General features: G+C 46.4%; 1 protein-coding gene across 1 annotated transcript in view; it reads right to left on the bottom strand.

Moving 5' to 3' along the window:
* TLL1 (tolloid like 1) overlaps positions 1 to 12,297 on the bottom strand; it is a 586,556-nt gene that overhangs the window by 68,493 nt on the left and 505,766 nt on the right.

Here is a 12,297-nt window from a genome sequence, read left to right as displayed (position 1 = left end):
TTTTTCCCAGACTCCCAATCTTGTTCCCACTCTGTCCTCAATATCAGTCCTAAGCAAATTTAAATTCTGTTAAGATTATTGACTTCTGCCCTTTCTACAGGCATTGTCATCTTCTTTGGTTCTTACCAGCTCAGCTCCTAGCCAGGACCCTTCTCCATTCCCCACCATCAAGTCTTGTAAAGCATAAATTAAACATAACGAGCTGTCTATCAACATCAAGGCATATGCAAGCTCTACCAACATGTACAAGGATGCATTTACATTCTTTCCAGTCTATGACGGCTACAAAGAAAAATTGTGTGGGCACATCAGTTATCAAGGAACCTTGAATTTGAATAGGTAACAACATTCTATACAAGTACTCAGTCAATACTCTATCATAATTTTACTTCACCTACAAAATGCAAGAACTTGATACTGGATGGACACTATATTCACTATAAAAAAAAAAATCACCCCTGATTCTTATTGGTTGTGCAGCATAAATCTGTTTTAAGCATTATCACTGTCTTTTACCCAATATTATATTCTACTGGGCAGTGTTATTCAACTGGGGAAACAGGAGTGACTTGAGGTTCTTCAGAGCTCATTGAATGACCTTCTGAAATCACAAATCTTTCAAAACTGCCCAGAAAAAAATGAAACAATTAAATCACAATGATCATTAGAAATGACATTTCCTGTCTGTTATTGTCATGGTGGAAGGATTTTAGGGCTAGAAGAAAAGCCAAAGGCTCTAAATTTGACAGGGCATTATCAACAGGAAATGTTTATCTTTGAAGGTCATCACTACTGTTATAAATTTCTCATTTGGGTTTTCTAAAATAAGATAAAGCTAAACAAGATAATTGTAATGGAGAAATTACTTACCTGATAATTTCGTTTTCCTTAGTGTAGACAGATGGACTCAGGACCAATGGGTATAGTGTACTCCTGATAGCAGATGGGAGATGGAGTGAGATTTCAAAACTGACGTCAGCCTACATATATCCATGCAGGAAGCTCAGCTCTTCAGTATTCTCCTCAAAAAGCAATTGTGGATATATGTGTGCTTTCATAACTTGATTAACTTGGTTGACTTGATTAACTTCATTAACTAGGGCTGTTTCCACTGATTTCCAAATTGTGGACCGCCAGTGCACTCAATCGGGTAACACCGACACCCGGCAACTATGGGTGTCTTGAACTAGGAGTAATATCTGGCTTACCCGTGCTTGTCTTGTTCTCGGGGTTTGTCACTCGAGGTTCCCGGATTCTGGGTCAGCCTTGGGTGGGGTGCTGAGTCCATCTGTCTACACTAAGGAAAACAAAATTATCAGGTAAGTAATTTCTCCATTTCCTAGCATGTAGCCAGATGGACTCAGAACCAATGGGATGTATAAAAGCTACTCCCGAAGAGGGCGGGAGGCTGCCCATGGCCCACTTAGTACTGCCCTTGCAAAGGTTGTGTCCTCCTGGGCCTGGACATCCAGGTGGTAGAACCTGGAGAAGGTGTGTATGGAGGACAACATCACTGCCCGACAGATCTCGGCGGGCAACAGCATCTTGGTTTCCACCCAGGACACTGCCTGGGCCCTTGTTGAATTGGCCTTGACTTGCAGAGGTGGGGGCTTCCCTGCCTTACATAGGCCGCCTTGATTACTTCTTTGATCCAGCGGGCTATGGTTTCCCACGAGGCCGCTTCCCTCTGTTTCTTCCCACTGTGAAGGACGAATAGGTGGTCCGTCTTTCGCACAGATTACGATATTTCCAGGTATCAGTCTAGGAGTCTGCTGACATTTAGATGGCAAAGAAGGCATGAGACTTCTGAGTCCTTATGTTCGTCTGGGAATGGCAGCGAGATGGTTTGGTTTAGATGAAATTGAGAAACCACTTTCGGTAGGAAGGAGGGGACAGTGTGTAGCTGTATGGCTCCCGGTGTGAACCTGGGGAATGGTTCCTGACAGGATAGTGCTTGAAGCTCGGAGATGCGACGGGCTGATCAAATTGCCACTAGGAGTGCAGTCTTCAAGATCAGGAGCCGTAGTGACAGTCCGCGTGTTGGTCTGAAGGAAGTTCCCGCTAGGAAGTCTAGTACCAGATTGAGATTCCATAGGGGCACTGGCTACTTTAATGGTGGTCGGATTTGTTTTATCCCTCTCAGGAAGGGAGAAACATCTGGATGGGTTGATAGACTGATGCCGTCCACTTTGGCTCTGAAGCAGGCCAGGGTGGCCACCTGGACCTTGAGGGAGTTAAGAAACAGCCCCCTTCTTCAAGCCGTCCTGCAGAAATTCCAGGATCATGGGGATTTTGACTGTCCACAGAAGGATCTCGCGGTCCTCACACCAGGCTTCGAATACTCTCCATATTCATATGTAAGCTAGTGATGTGGATAACTTGCATGCTAGAAGCAAGGTGTCAATCACTGCCTTAGAGTATCCGCTTTTCTTCAGGTGAGTTCTCTCAAGGGCCAGACCGTAAAAGAGAATCGAGTTGGGTCTTCGTGGAGGATCGTCCTTGCCGGAGAAGGTCCCCGTGTGGAGGTAGGCACAGAGGGTTCCCAGCAAGAAGTCTTCGCATGTCTGCGTACCATGGCCTTCTTGGTCAGTCCAGGGCCACTAGGAGTACTAGCCCCCTGTGGTTTTCTATCTTGTGGATGATCCTTCCCAGTAGTGGCCATGGGGGAAAGGCATACAGCAGGTCTTCCTGTGGCCAGGTCTGGATGAGGGTGTCGATTCTCCAGGATTGTGGTTCTCGTCTGCGGCTGAAGAACTTGAGAACTTGGGCGTTGAACAGTGTTGCTAGTAGATTCATGGCTGGGGTTCCCCAGCAGTTTACTCTCAATTGGAAGGCTGTGGTTGACAGCGTCCATTCCCCTGGGTCTAGGCTCTCTCTGCTGATGTAGTCCGGAGAGACGTTGTCTTTTCCCGCAATGTAGGAGGCTGAGATCACTTGCAGGTTTATTTCTGCCCACGCCATGAGTGGGACTATCTCCAGGAACACCTGTAAGCTTCTGGTTCCTCCCTGGTGGTTAATGTAGGCAACGGCTGTGATGTTGTCTGACATGTCTCTGACAGATTTGCCCCGGAGTTTGTGGCCAAATCATAGACAGGCTAGTCTGACTGCTTGGGCTTCCAGTCAGTTTATGTTCCATCCCGCCTCCTCCTTGTCCCATTGTCCCTGGGCCGTCAGGTCCTGAAAATGGGCTCCCCATCCTCGCAGGTTCACATCCGTGGTGATCAAGATCCAGTTCAGTGGGGATAGTTTTACTCCCTTGCTCAGATGGTCTTCCTGAAGCCAACACTGGAGCTGGGTCTGAAACTCTGCTGGTAGCTGGAGGAGAATGGAGTAGTTCTGGGACATCGGGTTCCTTCGTGACAGTAGGGAATGTTGTAGTGGGCACATGTGGGCCGTTGCTCATGGAACAACTTCTAGGGTTGATGTCATGAGACTGAGGACTTGGAGGTAGTCCCATACCTTGGGATGAGCATAGTTAACAGTTTTTGCAGCTGACCCATCGGTTTCCTTCTCCTTGGAGGGGGAAGGACAACCTTGTCCTGCTTGGTCTCGAACCGGACTCCCAGGTACTCTAGCAATTGGGAGGGTTGCAAGCAGCTCTTGGCTGTGTTGACGACCCACCCGAGATTCTGCAGCAGATTCTTGACTCTGGAGATTTTGCCCTGATCAGCCAATCATCCAGGTAAGAATGTACGAGGATTCCTTCTTTCCTCAGTGTTGCCGCCACTACCACCATGATTTTATCTATCTATTTATTTATTTATTTATAACTTTTCTATACCAAAGTTCAAATAACAGAGTTAATTATCACTCCGGTTTACATTGCAACATAAAACAGTGACAAAGTTGTCTTACATAGAACAGGGGGAGATAAAAACTTGGATACAGCTTAAGCATGGGGAGTAACGTGTCAAAACTGGTAAGAACTGATAAGAGTTGGCTTTTAGGGGTAACAAGGAATTCCGAAGGAGGGGGTAGGAATGAGGGATTGTAAGGGGTGAAGGTCCGAGGGGCGGTAGCTAGTCCAAAGGGTAGCGTTTGGAACTGGTAATGATGGTCCAGTATCACAAAGCGTAGGAAGCGCTGATGGTCATGATGGACCGGGATATGGAGATAGGCTTCAGATAGATCCATTGAGGTCAGGAATTCTTCCGGCTGTACTGCCCTTATGACTGAGCATAGGGTTTCCATGTGGAAGTGAGGTACCCTCAGTTAATGATTGATGGTGTTGAGGTCCAGGATGGGCCGGAATGTTCCTTCCTTCTTGGGAACAATAAAATAGATGGAATAGTGACCAGACTTTTGTTGGTGTGAGGGAACTGAGGTTATCACCTTTAAGCTGAGTAGCCTTGCCAGTGTGGTTTCCACTGCTGTCTTCTTGGAGTGGGAGTGGCATGGTGATCTCACAAATTTGTCTGGAGGGATGCTGTGGATCTCCAGATAGTATTCCTCTCGAATGATGGTTAGGACCCACTTGTCTGATGTTATCTCGACCCATCTTTGGTAGAAGAGGGTAAGTCTGCCCCCTATGACTTCTTCCTGTGGATGGGTCTGCTGATTCTCATTGTGGGGTGCGGCCGGGGCCTGTACCTGAGCCTGCTCCCCTCTTGTTGTGTCTGTTCCGAAAGGACTGAGCCCTGCCTGCGGGGTGAGGTGCTTGGTAGTGTGTGTTCTTGTATGGTCTAAAGCGCTGAGCTCCTCTGCCCTTGGTTCTTAAGAGGGAGGAGAGCTTATTTCTTTTGTTCCTGTCCTCCAGTAGACGAGGTACTGGAGATTCACCCCATTTGTTGGCTAGCTTCTCCAATTTGCTTCCGAAAAAGAAAGATCCTTTAAAGGGCATCCTCGTGAGGTTTGCTTTGGATGTCACGTCGGCTGACCAATTTCGGAGCCATAGATGTCCTCTGGCTGCCACTGCTGAGGCGACGTTCCTGACTGAGGTGCAGACTAGGTCTGAGGTCACATCCATGAGGAAGGATACCGAAGATTCCATAGTCTCACTGGGCGTGGTTGCATCTCTGGAGAGGAACAAGCAAAAACATGCCACCAGGGCGCAGCAGGAAGCGATCTGAAGAATCATTGCTGCTACGTCAAAGGACTGTTTAAGGATGGATTCCAGTCATCTGTCCTGGGCATCCTTTAGTGCCGCTCCTCCCTCAATGGGAATGGTCGTGCACTTGGAGGTTGTGCAGACCATGGCGTCCACCTTCAGGAACCGCAGGAGTTCCTTAGCCGCAGGTACCAGGGGATATAGGGCCCATCCTCCTTTGCAGCTGGCCTCTGGGGCATTCCATCCCAGGTCAATCAGTTGCCATATGGCTTGCAATATTGGAAAATAGCATGAGGCCTGATGGAGGGAGACCAAGATGGGGTTTATCTTTGGTTCCACTGTAGTGTCAGTGCCTGGAATGTCCAGCGTCTTCAGGGTCTGGACACAAGAGCTGGTAACTCATCTTTGGAGAAGAATTGCAGCATGGTTCGATATGGTTCCATCCCTGGGGGGATTTCTACTTCCTCCAGGTAGTCAGCCTCGTCCTCCGAGGTGTCTGTATCCCTGGTAGGGAGGCTCTTGCTTAGGAAGGGCACGTCTCGAAGGACCCGAGAGGTGCTTGGAATGTCTTGCACTTCTGGTGGTGACTGGGACTGAGTCACAGCCAGTACTGAGTGCGCTTGGACAAGGGTTTATAGCCCTTTGAAGAATTCCAACCAGGTAAAAGTCCCTGGGTCCATGTTGATTCCAGGCAGCGTTATAGTGGAGGCCCCAGAGGTGCCTTCCTGTGTAGATGCCGAGTTGGAGATTCAGAGGTCAGGGGTACTATCATTAGTGGATCCGGATCCCTCTACTGGCTATGAAGGACCTTGCTTTCGTTTCCTCTGAGCCTCTTTGCACTGCTGGCATAGGGAGGAGGCCACTTCAGGTTGCACATCTCTCAGGTGGCAGGCTGGGCAGAGGGCTTGTCCCTTGGCCTTCTTGGCAGCTGGTGCCATGGTTTGTGCTTGTGGGGAGCTTCAAAACTCGTCTGTGCATGTAGGTGTGCACGCCGGGAGGCTTGGTTGTGCACTCCAGTTACGCCAAGAATGCGCATGCGGAATGCGTAAAGATGTGCGCGCCGCTGAGATGTGCGTGCCACTGAGTGCACAGCAATATTTGTGCGCTCGGGCCATTTATGTGGACTGCTATGCACCCAGCACCGTTATGCGCATCGCTGTGTGCACAGCACAGATGTGCGCACAGCTGTGCGCACAAGTCGGTTGAGTGAGCCGCTGTGCGCACGGCTCAGCTGATCAGACAATACGGTGGTCAAGAGGAGGAAATAGCACCGAAGACCACATGGACAAGATGGCGACCCCACGGAGGGTCTCCACGTTTGTGGACCCTCGCACCGGATCAGGGTCTAGCCCAGATGGGGCTGCTCAATCCGATTTAACAGACACCGGAAAGGATGAAGTTAGGGCTGTTCAGCTTGGAGAAGAGACGGCTGAGGGGGATATGATAGAGGTCTTTAAGATCATGAGAGGTCTTGAACGAGTAGATGTGAATCGATTATTTACACTTTCGAGTAATAGCAGGACTAGGGGGCATTCCATGAAGTTAGCAAGTAGCACATTTAAGACTAATCAGAGAAAATTCTTTTTCACTCAACGCACAATAAAGCTCTGTAATTTGTTGCCAGAGGATGTGGTTAGTGCAGTTAGTGTAGCTGGGTTAAAAAATGGTTTGGATAAGTTCTTGGAGGAGAAGTCCATTAACGGCTATTAATCAAGTTTACTTAGGGAATAGCCACTGCTATTAATTGCATCAGTAGCATGGGATCTTCTTAGTGTTTGGGTTATTGCCAGGTTCTTGTGGCCTGGTTTGGTCTCTGTTGGAAACAGGATGCTGGGCTTGATGGACCCTTGGTCTGACCCAGCATGGCATGTTCTTATGTTCTTATGATCTGTGCAGCTATTCAAGCCTCGAGACCGGAGACTTAAGAGAGGTTTCTACCTTACCTGGTCTCGGCATTTCCCGGTCTCGTGCCCGGCAGTCTCCTGCTGCGGGGGGAGAGGGAGTTACTTTTACCGCCACGCTCGATTCTGCACCCACTGCCTCTCAGCCACCCAGGGGGCTAAGTCCATGCTGGGAGCCGGCTACCGGACCTAGGCTTGCCTCTGAGGGATCTCAGAAATCACCTTGACTGGGGGAGGGCCCCTTAGGTATCACTGCAGGAGAGCGGGGCTCTTCTTCTAGTGGTAAGTTTTCTTTCTTCTTTGGTTTAAAGTTTCTAACACTATTCTAGTGTGTGTAGTGTCCCTATCTGCTTAGGAGACGGAGAAATACTGAAGAGCTGAGCTTCCTGCACAGGTATATGTAGGCTGACATCAGTTTTGAAATCTGACTCCGTCTCCCATCTGCTATCAGGAGTGCACTATACCCATTGGTCCTGAGTCTATCTGGCTATACAAAAGGAAATGTTAATATTATTTTAGGGGGCCAGTTCAATAGCTTAGTAGCAGTACTGTACACTACCAGCTATGGGGTCTGGGTTACTTCCTGGGGCAGTAGAGGCTGGGATGCTTCAGGGTATACATTCATTGCCTTCAGATGAAAGGAGTTCATCCAGTACTTAATAGTAACACCTACTGGCCAGATTGAAAGCACATGTGTTAATATCCATGGGGTCCATTTTCAGCCACTGGCTAGCTTTCAGTGTTAACCAGTAAACTTATCCAGTTAACTTTGGTGAAAACTTCAGTGATACAAATGCACTATTGAACATACATGCCAATCTTAAGGATAGCCGGATAAATTTATCCAGTTGACGTTAGGGCTATCAATGGCATAAGAGTTAGCCGATTAAATTATCGAGCTAGTTCTGAATATTGCATAACTTTACCATATAGAAACATGACGGCAGCAAAAAAAATGTATGGCTCATCTAGTCTGCCCATACCCCCGATTAATTTAGCTGTATAATTCCCAACACTCCATCAGAGATCCCCTGTGTTTATCCCATGCTTTCTTGAATTCAGATATCACTTTTGTCTCAGCCCTCTCCACTGGGAGGCTGTTTTATATATCCGCTACCCTCTCTTTAAAAAATATTTCCTAAGATTACTCCTGAATCTATCTACCCCCTTTCACCCTCATCCCATGATCCCTCTTTCTAGGGCCTGCATTCCATTGAAAGAGGCCTACCTCCTGTGGATGGAAACCATGAAGATATTCAAATGTCTTTATTATATCTCTCCTATCTCACCTTTCTTCAATGGTAATACATGTTTAGATCGTTAAGTTTGTCCCCATATGCTTTAGTGCTTTAGAATGAAAACCACTAACCATTTTAAGAGTCATCCTCTGGACCAACTCTAACTGGTTTATATTCTTTTGAAGGTATAGTCTCCAAAATTGTACATAATATTCTAAATGAGGTCTCACCAGGGTCAGATAGAAGGGAAATATCACCTTCTGTTTCTGTTAAATATTCCTTTCCTTATGCAGCCAACCATCTTTCTGACTTTAGCTGTCACTTTATTCGCCAGTTTAGCCACCTTAAGATCACCAGATACAAACACCCCGAGATCCTGCTCTTCTTTTATACCTAAAAGAATTTCACCTCCAATACTGTACATTTCCCTTGGGGGTTTGTATCCTAAATGCATAACTGCACTTTTTAGCATTAAATCTTAGCTTCCAGACCATAGACCATTCCTCAAGGTTCGCTAGATCCATATTTTCTACACCTTCCTGGCTGTCTACCTTATTGCAGAATTTGGTATCATCTGCAAAAAGACAAACCTTTTCTTATAATCCTTCCACAATATCACTGATGAAAATGTTTAAAAGAACTGGTCTAAGGATTGATCATTAAGGAACTCCACTAGTAATCCCTCCCACCTCAGAGTGAACTCCATTTACTACTACACTATGTTACCTCTCACTCAACCAGACTGTAACTAGTCTTTCATTCTAGGGTCCACTCCAAGAGTGCTCAATTTATTTATAAGTAACATATGCAGAACCATATTAAAGGCTTACTGAAATCTAAGTATACTACATATAGTGCTCTCCCTTAATCCATCTCTCTGGTCACGTAGTAAAAGAAATTAACCAGATTTACCTGACAAGTACTACCATGCTGTTTGGATCTTGCTATCCACTGGATTCCAGAAACTGCACTATCCTCTGTTTTAATGACAATTTTATTCATTTGCTCACCACAGAGGGTAGACCAACCAGCCTGTAGCTCCCAGCCTCTTCCTTATTTCCACTTTTATGAATAGGAACCATATCTGTCTGTCTCTAGTCCTCCAGAACTAGTCCCAAATCTAAAGAAGCCCTGAAAAGGTCAGCCAGGGGAGCTGTTAGAACTTCTCTAAATTCCTTACCTAGTCTTTTCTTACACGTCGCTAATCGTTATGCTTGGCCCATTAATCGAAAAATCGAAAAATCGGCACATTAAAACCCCCTAAAACCCACCCCCGACCCTTTAAATTAAATCCCCCACCCTCCCGAACCCCCCCCCAAATAACTTAAATAACCTGCGGGTCCAGCGGCGGTCCGGAACGGCAGCGGTCCGGAACGGGCTCCTGCTCCTGAATCTTGTCGTCTTCAGCCGGCGCCATTTTCCAAAATGGCGCCGAAAAATGGCGGCGGCCATAGACGAAAAAGATTGGACGGCAGGAGGTCCTTCCGGACCCCCGCTGGACTTTTGGCAAGTCTCGTGGGGGTCAGGAGGCCCCCCACAAGCTGGCCAAAAGTTCCTGGAGGTCCAGCGGGGGTCAGGGAGCGATTTCCCGCCGCGAATCGTTTTCGTATGGAAAATGGCGCCGGCCATACGCGTATGGCCGGCGCCATTTTCCGTACGGAAAATGGCGCCGGCAGGAGATCGACTGCAGGAGGTCGTTCAGCGAGGGTTCCGGCGCCTCGCTGAACGACCTCCTGCAGTCGATCTCCTGCCGGCGCCATTTTCCGTACGAAAACGATTCGCGGCGGGAAATCGCTCCCTGACCCCCGCTGGACCTCCAGGAACTTTTGGCCAGCTTGTGGGGGGCCTCCTGACCCCCACGAGACTTGCCAAAAGTCCAGCGGGGGTCCGGAAGGACCTCCTGCCGTCCAATCTTTTTCGTCTATGGCCGCCGCCATTTTTCGGCGCCATTTTGGAAAATGGCGCCGGCTGAAGACGACAAGATTCAGGAGCAGGAGCCCGTTCCGGACCGCTGCCGTTCCGGACCGCCGCTGGACCCGCAGGTTATTTAAGTTATGGGGGGGGGGTTTGGGGAGGGTGGGGGATTTAATTTAAAGGGTCGGGGGTGGGTTTTAGGGGGTTTTAGTGTGCCGGCTCACGATTCTAACGATTTATAACGATAAATCGTTAGAATCTGTATTGTATTGTGTTCCATAACGGTTTAAGACGATATTAAAATTATCGGACGATAATTTTAATCGTCCTAAAACGATTCACATCCCTACCTTACAGCCCTCAGATATATCCCATCTGGCCCCATTACCTTAACTAAATTGTTTAGTTAGCTATTGATTAATATTTACCTCTCTTCCAGTCTTATTTGTGTTCATTTTATGTGGTCCTACACCTGGTCCTTCCATAGTGAACACCAAAAATAAATATTTGTTAAGCAATTTCACTTTTTCCTCATCAACATCTACAATTTCCTCCCTTTCCCCTTTGAGTTTTGAAATGTCTTTTTGTACCTCCTTCTATCATTAATATATCTAAAAAAAAAAGTCTTGTATCCATTTTTACCTTATTTGCTATTTTTTTCTATTTGACTTTTTGCATTTTGTACTACTTTTCTAGCTTCTCTTAGCTTTCCAGATTTTGTTGCCTGTCTTTCTCTGCCCAGAAACAGCCCTGGAACACCCTTACATTATCTGGCTACATTTTAGTGGAAAATTAGAAATCCAGTAAAACTTTAGGCCTGGATTTATTGCATGCAATAGAAAAACTGTGTGTTTTAGGGTAATAGGCAGTTTATGCTAATACCTGTGCAATGTGTGATAACTGCCAGAATTGTTGTATTTCCTACATCCAGCCACTGGGGGGATATATATGAGAGAGAGAGAGAGAGAGAGAGAGAGAGAAAGACTAGCCATGATGTGCTCACACTAGCTAGGTATTTATATCTCTATGGGAGGCCCACCTAGTAACTTGAGGTGAGGTTTAGGTATTAATGTAGGGGATAGGGGCCACTTTGACATTCAAAGTGAGACATATGAATAGCTCTCTTGTGAAGATTTGATGACGTTTGGAGTGAGGAAACTCACCCAAAGATGAGATTTGTGCAATGTTCTCTCAACCTAGCTTGATAGATTCTCTACCTGGGTAACATCAAGCTAGGTTGAGAGAACATTGCACAAATCTCATCTTTGGGTGAGTTTCCTCATTCCTAACGTCATCAAATCTTCACAAGAGAGCACTGCTCTGTTCTTACGTCTCACTTTGAATGTCAAAGTGGCCCCTAACCCCTACACTAATACCTAAACCTCACCTCGAGTTACTAGGAAGGCCTCCCATAGAGATATAAAAACTTATATAGTATAAGGAAATTACATGTAGGCTCTCTCTCACTCACTTCCTCTCCCACTCACTCCTCTCCCCCAGTGGTAGTAGGAGAGTCCTGCTAGCTAGGCTGGCTCTCCAGGAACTTAACCACAAATAAAAATGGTGTAATTACAGTTCACATTAAAGCCAAGCAATACAACTTCACAAAACTATAAGCCCAGCCCACTTGGCCAAAAATCCCTCCCTTTTTCTCATTTGCATCGCATCACACGTTATGGTGCTTTCACACACTTGAATGGTGTTTTTGAATGCGTTAAAGGCATTTTTTGCATGTGAAAACACTTTAACACATGTGCAAACACCATATATCACTTTGATAAATGACCCCTTAGCTAGATAAGTTCCAAAAAAATTAAAGTTGCCATTTAGCCAGATAATTCACAAGTCACCTCCCTAAATGCCTTTGAATATAGACCCTTTTGTGCTTTTCTATGAGAAAATAAAATGGATATATATTGAGAATACCAAGGATATCCTGTTGGAAGTTTCCTGCTACCACCAATATAATGCCTGTTCACAACTCACCACAATAAGTATGATACACAGGGCAGAATTTGCCTCAGTTCTAAGCAGCAATTCTCTATGGGCTGCATTGGAAGTCGACTAATTGGAGATGATCTTACCCTTTATTTATTTTATTTTTAGATTTTTTTTTAACCAACAAGCTTTCATACTGTTAATGCAACTACATGATTGCTCTCTGCTTTAATGGCAGGGGGAAGAGAGGAAAAAGGAA

This window comes from Rhinatrema bivittatum, chromosome 1 (assembly GCF_901001135.1).
Source record: "Rhinatrema bivittatum chromosome 1, aRhiBiv1.1, whole genome shotgun sequence".
In the NCBI taxonomy this organism is placed as follows: Eukaryota; Metazoa; Chordata; class Amphibia; order Gymnophiona; family Rhinatrematidae; genus Rhinatrema; species Rhinatrema bivittatum.
Note: the sequence above shows the minus strand (reverse complement) of the source record. Positions and strands in the feature narration are given on the sequence as shown.